Consider the following 9,945-nt stretch of genomic DNA (forward strand, 5'->3'; position numbering starts at 1 on the left):
GTAGGGACATAATATTTTCTGGGGAAGACTCCAAATGCCACCTTCACCCTGCTTCCTTCTTCACCCCAGCTTTTATTGCTGACCATGCTGATAGGGTACAGGACATCCGTTTGGTGAGTCTGGATCAGCTTCCGCCTGTGTCCCCTCCCAGCTCCTTGTGCACCCCCAGGTACCTCACTAGGAGAGCAGCACAAGGAGCTGAACAGCCCTTGGCTCTGTGTGAGCACTTCTCTGCAATAACTGAAACCGTTGGTGTGTTATCACCACACCACTATTTTCTTCAAAAATCCAAAACACATCATCATATGAGCCTCTACAAAGAAAATTAACTTTTTCCTAACCAAAACTATGACTGTCACAAAGTCTCACTGTACTCAGATCTGACTGCCAAAGCATATGCTTAACTTTGGAAAGCTAAATCATGACTCTGTGGTAGAATAATTTACATCCTGAAAAAAAAAAAAGAAAAAGAAAAAGAAAAAAAAAGGATTTCCAGATTGTATTCACAGTTCTTGATAGATTGGAAGGTTCCCATGCAAGAATTGTCTTAAATGGAAAGCTATAAATTAAAAAATATATATATAAATAAATAAATCTTGGTCTGATTTTCCTAAATAGAGGAAGCACTAGTACTCTTAGTAATTTGGTCCATCACATGTGTAACACAACAATAGATAAGCACTTGGAATTCGAGTCTAAACAGCGGCACACTCATCCAATACGTTCTCATCATCAACAATTTTATCTTTCACTGGACTGCACAGCTACTACCATCAAGATAGTACACATAAATAGTCCATAATATTCCTTTAATTTCATGAGCCATTTAAAATAAATGATTCTAAATAACTGTATTTTACTGTAGCTAACATATTTAGATGGCATTTATACTTGACTTCTCTTACCAATTTTTATTACAAATTCCAAACTAGCATCTATCCATGAAATAGTTCTGAAATGCTCCTGCATCAATCTTAGCCTCAGCCTCTGTGATATGAATTTAGACACCAGGGACAGCATAAAAGATGATAAAATGCAAAAATTACTCTTTACAAAAACACACAAATCAGGAAACCCAGCAAATGTCTGAACATCAAAAAGGGTGTGATGTACAGACAGGGTATTAAAGCATTTTGTTTGAGATACCCTGTTTATCTGAGTAAAAGAAACCAACATTACTTAGCTATTCTCCAGGCTTCATATTTGAATTACCTCCATATATAGAAACTTAGCACATGCAAAAACTCACACCACTGACAAGACTCCACTAGTAATCATATAACACCGTAGCCTAAACCAAATGGTAGAAGTTATTAAACAAACAATATTCATACCTCAAAATACATTTTCAGATATCTATGTTTCAAATATTCCCCACACACACACCTCCACCACCCCCACCCCGGACTATTTGTTGTGCTTTCAGGGACACTATGTCACAAAGGTGAGTTCAAACAGAAAATTCATAAAGGAAAATATATAGATATATAATTAACCTTAAGTGATTTTTTTGTGTCTGTTCATGTTTATTTATTTGTTTGTTCACAAAGCGTCCACTTAACCAAGCTCTCAAAATCTTTCTTTTTAAAAGAAGTCTTTAAAGTTCCTTTCTAAATGCATAAATCTAAAAAAGTCACCTGAATATTTTTTGTTTTGTGTGTGTGTGTTTTCAATTACATAACTGAAAATATAATTACACTATTACATAATTACACTATCCTAACATCCTAACTATCCTAACATCCTAACTATCTTTTTTTTTTTCTTACTACTGACTCTATTAGTGAAAGTTCAATCCAGCTTCTTGGGTTCTTGGGAATTGCATGCCAACTCAGAAACTGCATTATTCTACCAATTTTTACAGAACACTGACAAAAATATGCCCAGAAGTCTATGTACTTCTGTTTAAGGCTTCTGTCCTCTCACATTCTTCTGCTGCACATTTGTACTCCCTCAAATTTAGAAAAGATTTAAGAATTTTTTCCTTAATGCAAACACTGTCCTGGTTATTTTTGGTCTGGGGATTGGACAAAACCATAATAAAGCTGTTGAGTAAAACAGCTGGCTTCATTAATGACAAATGTAAGTTAGATTTATTTTTAAAAACAAATGACTTCTGTTATGGAGAAAACAGTTAAAACAATAGACATTAATGCACAAAACAGAACCTGTAAGCTAAGAGATGGTAGAAAAAAAAACCTCTTCTATCCAAGTAATTTCCCAGAGTTTCACGGCAACTGAGGTTATAGTTTGAGTGGTTCTTCGGCATGTGTGTGTCTTGGTTTTCAGAGTGGAGGAACAAAGAGAGAAGGATTTGTGTTTGATCCCATGGGGAAGTTTAGAGACAGAATTATTCTGACTAATTGGGTGGTTAAAGTGCAATGTCCTACTGAAACTAAAAAACACTGTGAATGTGGAATATCACCACATTTCAGCCCTGTTCACAGTGACTGTGAGTGAAATATTTCATTTCATTCTGCTTGGAGTCATACAAGTTATGTTATAAATTATGAGTCCTATCACACTTGGAGTTAACTGTAGGTTGGGACAAAGTATTGTCATATTTCTAAGAAATATGTATTGCCATATTTCTAAGAACAGCCGCTAACCATTAACATCATAATGAAGCACTGCAATGAATGTTCAAGGCATGTGTATTGACTATTCTTCTGATGTCTCTTCTAACCCTTTAATCCTTTTTTTTTTTTTTTTTTTCCCTGTGATATGTGCTTCCAGATTTCCTTTGCATTGTGAACCTCCTATAAAGCCATGGTGAGAACTGATCTTTGGTTATCATACAGATAACTGTATAGGAAAGGTTTGAATTATATACCTCTCTGTGAATAAAATCAAGAAACAGAAATGAAGCAAAAACAAAAACAAATTGAAAGAATTTATAGCCTGACCGTGGAGGCTGTGGAAATGTTAGAATTACAGCAAAAATACTGAACTTTATCATCACATTCTCTTTATAGTGGAAATAATTATCAAGGTCTCAATTTTCAGTTAATTGTTTAGGTTAACTATATCACGCTTACACATTTTTACCACAATGTGTTACCTGCATATCATTTTTTAATATCATATGTCAGGGGAAAGCTTGAAATAAACTACAGTTTATGCTTAACAGTGTGGGAGTAATTACCTGAACTGATATATGATTTACACAGCACATGTTGTGTTACAAGGTACACTCTGTGTCTCAATTTATCTCTTCCGTATGTTTATTGTTTATTATTACAGTAGTTTCCAATTTTGGAAGACTTTACTATAATTGATGTTAGACTATAATTTATTTACTATTTACTATAATTGATGTTCTTGATCTAGGGAATACAGTTTCTTCTAATGTTAATTTATTTCCAGGATTCTCTTCTTTAATTTTTCTTCTATATTTTCATAGCTAAATTAATTACAACATAAACACTGTGTTTTCAGAAGTTCTCAGAAGGTTCTCAAATGCTATAATGATAATTTGTGACACAACAATACAGTGAGAAGAGGGAGGAAAGGGGACGGGAAACAGAGTAGGAGTGATAGAGAGAGCATGGTCAGGAAGAGGACAGAATCTAGAGTTTTACTGGAGATATGAGCCGTGATAATTTTGTTTGTTTGTTTAATTTTGAAAATGTCACAGTTATTTCCTTTTAAGTAATTCTCTTTCTCTCTCTCTTTAAACTTCCTGTTTGCTATTATTCTTGTGATTCTATACTGTTTACCACAATATTCAAGACCTGATTTGAAACATTGTATATAAGCAAAGACATACTGTCTTGTGAACAGAAGGAGGATTATTTATTGCATGTCACACATTATAAATGTTTACCATATATAATATACTGATATTTTTAAAAAGGTTTGGGGACATAATTTTTACACATCAACACAAAACATGTCTGTTCAGAATTTTTATATGATATTCAGAAGTTTTTGAGAGTATTTTTCAAAGCACAGGACCAAGAAACAGAGAAATAATGCATGTGCATGTGAACTGCTTTTGAGACACACAACTTAAACAAGACCTGAGAATGAGCCCATTAGAGCAAAATGATCCTACTTCATGACAGCTTCATATTTTTCAGATCACAAACGAGATTCCTTCTGACAAAATTTAAGCAGAAGGCTTATTCAAGGAGGGTATTTAACACACTTGAACTGCTAAAGGGTGCTTAGTTGAAGTCAGCAGACTAAAATCACTATGAAGTACAGTCTTCTGAAATATGCATAGTAGACAGTAGGCAGTAGACATCTGGTCCTCAGTATGAACTGTTTGGGTATACAGACTCATCCTTGCTGGTCCACATATCTTGCAACTTGCTGTCATCAACAGAGCTACAGACTTCAAATAGGCTCCGTGAGTGCTTACAGGTGCAACATGTGAACTGACTTCTTCCATTAAGATGTTTTGGCCCAGCATTTTTGATATCTTTGGGGGTAAACAAAAAAAAAAAATAGCTATCAGATTTGATGTTGTGTGAAAGGGATAGAACCTATAAAACAGGGATATGACTGCAGGAAATTTCAGTCGTTGGGATTATATGTTTTTTATGTTACCTGTCAGCACAAAACCCTTTGATTCTCCAGATGCTTTTGTCCACAGACGTGTATTACAGTGCTTTGCTTTTTTTATAGGACTAATGATTTCTTTTATAGATACCTCTCTTCATTTTTAAATGGATTGTAAATAAAACTCATACTGGAATGAGATGCTTGATCAAAGTAGAAAAGAAAATACAAAAAAAAAAAAAAGTAGGTGAAAATCATATATATACATTTTTAACTGTTAATCAAATGTTCATGCTAATCTGCACATATATAATAACAGACCAATTATGTGGGTACAAATACACATATATATTTATGATATCAAAGAATCACAGAATACCCCAAGTTGGAAGGGACCCAGAAGGATCACCAAGTCTAACTCCTGGCACCACACAGGTTCACCCGAAAATTCAAACCATGTGACTAAGTACACAGTCCAAGTGCTTCTTAAACTCCAACAGGCTTGGTGCAGTGACTGCTTCCCTGGACAACCTGTTCCAGTGTGTGACAACCCTTTCAGTGAAGAATGTCTTCCTGATGTCTAGCCTAATATATATATATAGTATATAATGTATATATTATCTTATATATAATATAGATATATTATATATATCAGTGAATTTTTTTTGCACTTTTCAAATGACAGGAAGAAATAAAACTACTTTGTATTTTGTTTCATACTTTAAAAAGAAGCTTTAAAATATCTTAAAACATCAGAAAATGCAAACATCACATCACATTATCCATAAAATAGTAGTTCCCACATAAGCTTTGGCTTTATAGAAAGCAAAACATTATTATTAGTAGTAGTATTAGTATTAGTATTAGTATTTGTATTATCACTATTAATAATTTTATTTTTTTCAAGTCCACAAGTCTGCCTGTTTGGTCAGAAAACTGCAAAGGAAATTCTTCAAAGGAAGAACTATTAAGGTTTCTTCTACAAAACAAGTCTTGTGAGGAGCAGCTGAGGAAGCTGTGATTGTTTAGTTTGGAGGAAAGAAGGCTCAAGGGAAACCTTATTGTACTTTACAATTGCCTTAAAGGAGGTTGTAATGAGGTGGGGGTTGAGCTCTTTTCCCACAAAATCACAAAATAGTTGAGGTTGGAAAGGATCTCTGAAGATTATCTAGTCCAACCCTCCTGCCAAGCAGGATCCCCTAGAGCATGTTGCGCAAGATGGCATTCAGGCAGGTTTTGGATATTTCCAGAGATGGAGACTCCACAACCTCTCCGGGCAACCTGTTCCTGTTCCTTCACAGTAAAGAAGTGCCCTCCCAAACACCAAGTGGTAAAGTGAGGGAAATGGCCTCAAGTTGTGCCTTTTACTGAAAGGGTTTGGAAGCGGCATTGGAATAGACTGCCCAGGAAAGTGGTTGAGTCACCATCCCTGGAGGTCTTCAAGAAAGTTGCAGTTGTAAAACTTAGTGACATGGTTTAGTGATGGACTTTAGTACTAGGTTAAAGGTTGGACTAGATGATCTTAGAGGTCTTTTCCAGCCTGAATGACTCTATGATTCTGTGATTCTATTTTTATTTAAATATACTTATTACCATTCCCTTTCCCTGTGATCTCTCTTCTTGTTTTCCAGATTGCAGTAGTTTTGCTTCTTTTTTGAATTGATAATACATTTATCATTTTAAGCCAAACATGTAAGTTCAGTTGCATACATTGCAACATACATACAGTTGCAGATGTGAACAAAATATTGTCACTTCATTTCACTGCTAAAATTTATGGCTAAATATCTGTATGACTAAATATATTATCTTCACATGTGAACATAGATACCAGTGCACACAGAAAACTTTGAAAGGTTTGAAATAATCTTCCATTTAATCATTTCCAAAAAAAAAGGTCTAGAGTCTTTGAATGTTTTAATAACATTTACTGTTTTCTGACTGAAGAATCTAACAAGATTTAAGTACAGTAAATGAATGCATTTTTAAATATCATTTCAGTAAAGAGTTTATTAAGAATATTAAAACAAGCAATATGCAAAATTAACATGATAATATCATATGATTTCTTGATATAAGATTATGGAACCTACTTCCTCTCCTCTCCTTATGTCTTCCCTCCTGTGCCTTCACTTCTTGTACTTCTTGTTTCTTTCCCTTCCATCCCTTCCCCTTCACTTCACTTTGTTTTGCTTTGCTTTACTCTTTTTTTTTTTTTCACAGATACCTATGTTGAAAATATGCATAGAAAATAAAATTGTCCATAGCAGAGTAGACAAAAGTGATTAACATTCAAATAAAAATAGGTGTGTACATTGTTTGCACACAACATAGGTGTGCGCACTGTTTGGTTTCTTATGCCTGAAGTGAATCTAAGATTTGCAAGAGGAATAAATATTGTAGATATGAAATTAAAAGCCATCATGAGAAAACCCTACAGCATCATTCACCCTTAAAATCTAGCTTAATGATTTCTAAAAAGTTTTGTTTTGTTTTTATTGACAATAAAATATCCAATCGAATTAGAATTAAAAATAAAATAAAATAAAATAAAAATAATAATAAAAAAAAGTCCCCTGAAAAGAGAAGCTATTGGAAATGAGAACAATTAAATCAAGCTTATTTAGACCCATGCCAGGGTGAATTTGTTCCAGTGAATATTAACCAGGTAATGGAAGAAACAGAAGATTGTCAGGGATGGATACAAAATTAATCATTTTTTGCCTTTTTGGAAAAAGGGAAGGAATTTATTTAATCAGGAAGCATGCTAAATATTTTGTTAAATCCTGACAAACTGGATGCAGAAGAGTAACGAAAGCATTGTTTCAAAGAGCCGTATTGATGTGTAAACAGTATATTTGCTTTGCAGACTCAAAATTTCCAAACACAAAATCCTGTATATTTTAGATTAAAAATAAGTAAATAAATACTTTAATTATATTCAAATGCTTTTTTTTTATTTCCTTCCTTTTCGTTCTTTTCTTTACTCCTTCCTTCCTTCCTTCCTTCCTTCCTTCCTTCCTTCCTTCCTTCCTTCCTTCCTTCCTTCCTTCCTTCCTTCCTTCCTTCCTTTCTTTCTTTCTTTCTTTCTTTCTTTCTTTCTTAATATGCCTTGCAAAAATGGGTGATCTGTAGATAGTAATTTTTATATCTTCTTTAACATCTGTTTTAATACACCAGGAAAAGAGAGCACATTAACCCAGCTTAACAGGCAGCTCTGGGAGCAGTGACAACAGAAAAATCCACCTGAAGCAGGTAAGGATTTTGATGTTCTGTATATATGAAGCTCATGTTGATTTGGAGTCACAAGAAGACCTACTAAAAACTTGTATAGAAGAAAATATTACTTTTTTAAAAAGAGTATTTATATATAAAACTCTTACATAGCAAATTAAGTTCTTTTATCCCTACCTAATTGAAATTCCATTCTAGCAAAGCAAAAACTGAAACATAAACTATTGATAATTGCTCCTTTTGATAGAAATTCAAGGATGCTCTGCTTCAATACAGTGTAGTGGTTTTCTTTAAGCTTTGGGATATGTCAAGACTTATACAAACATGAGAACTGAAAACTGAAAATTATTATATTCAATAAATCTCTCTACAAAACAAAATAAAAAAGCAATCTAGGAGTTCAGCCTTTCTGTATTTCTGTACTTCTGTTTGAGCTTCCTGCTGTGACTACAGCTTCAAGGAGTTTGTCTTCAGTGTAAACTTAAGTCATAATTTCAAGGGATACCCTTCATCTCTATCTTGTTTACAAGACAGAAGCTTGTAGCACCCTTTTGGCATGATTTACCAGTTAGAAAAAGACAGCTCATACCTGCTAAGATCTTGCCACACAAATTTAACAAGTTTTCTGTTTCTTAGCATCTACTACATGCTCATAAAGCCCTTCCTGCAAGTAGGTGGAAATGAATATGCAGAGCTGTACATGTAATTGCTCTACTCATTGTGCTGTTACATGTTGTGTTCAGTCCACCCAGAAACAGTTGTCAGAGTATCAGAAGACACTCTCTCTCAGTTCTTTGCTATTTACTACACATCCAGACACTACTACTCTCATTGTTCAGTTTTAAGACAGTGTCTCCTCTCTTCATGTGTTTCTGTTTGAAATCATTCAGGTGTCTGGCTACTGGTGAAATTGTTTAAACTGAGTTTACAAAGGCAAATGAGAAGCACTTACAAGCTATTTCTCTTTACATTGCCTGTAGGAATATTAGAGATAGAAAGGGTTGCTCCTTACTACTTGAGTGGGTGACATCTTCAATGCCTCAGATTGTTCTGCAGACATTACATCTGCGGGGTCGCTAACATTTGACTGCTGCTCTAATATGGAAACAACTGTTCAAGTTTTAGCTTACCCTGGGCAAAACAAAAAAAAAAAAAAAGAAAAAAGAAAAAAAAAGAACCAATTGAGTACAAACAACCCTAAGACTGCTTTGAATGCCAGCCCAATAACAATGATCTGCATGCTTTTTTTAACTAGTTGTAGTGGTTCCACTCGAGTGGGCAGCCGAGCTCCACCACAGCCACTCTCTCACTACCCCTCCTCAAAGAGGAATGGGGAGAAAATATGTGAAAAGGGCTCAAGGGTTGAGATAAGGACAAGAAAATCACGCAATAATTATTGTAACGGGCAAAACAGACTCAGCATAAGAAGATAGTAAGATTTATTGCTCATTACTAACAAGCTAGAGAAGTGAGAAACAAAGGAAAGAAACCAAAAGCACCTTCCCCCCCGATCCACCCTCTTCCACCTCCTCCCCCCGAGTGGCGCAGGGGAATGGGGGAATGGGGGTTATGGTCAGTCTACAGCACTTCTTCTCTGCCTCTCCTTCTCGGTCACGCTCGTCCCCTGTGCTGTGGGGTCCCACCTACGGGATGCAGTCCTTGATGAACTGATCCGGCATGGGCTTCCCACAGGCAGCAGCTCTTCCAGAACTGCTCCAGATATGGGTCCATACCACGGGGTTCATCCCTCAGGAGAAAACTCCTCCAACCTGTCTCCCCCATGGGCAGCAGCTTCTGCCAGGTCACCTGCTCCTGCGTGGTCTCCTCTCCACGGGCTACAGGTCCGGCCCGGAATCTGCTCCGGCAGGGGTCTTCCACAGGCGGCAGCCTCCGTTGGTGCAGGGCCACCTGCTCCACCGTGGTCTCCTCCACGGGCTGCAGCGTGGAACTCCGCTCCACTGTGGTACTCCATGGGCTTCAGAGGGACATCCTGCTTCACCATGGTCCTCACCACAGGCCACAGGGGACTTCTGCTCTGGCGCCTGGAGCACCTCTCCCCCTCCTTCTGCACTGATCTTGGTGCCATTCCTCACTCCCTTCACTCTCCCAGCTGCTGTGTGGCGCAGCGTTTTTTCCCTGTCTTAAATATGCTCTCACAGAGGCGCAAAACAACATCGCTTATTGGCTCAGCTCTGGAAAACAACG

The sequence above is a fragment of the Anas platyrhynchos genome, chromosome 1 (genome assembly GCF_047663525.1).
Source record: "Anas platyrhynchos isolate ZD024472 breed Pekin duck chromosome 1, IASCAAS_PekinDuck_T2T, whole genome shotgun sequence".
Classification (NCBI taxonomy): domain Eukaryota; kingdom Metazoa; phylum Chordata; class Aves; order Anseriformes; family Anatidae; genus Anas; species Anas platyrhynchos.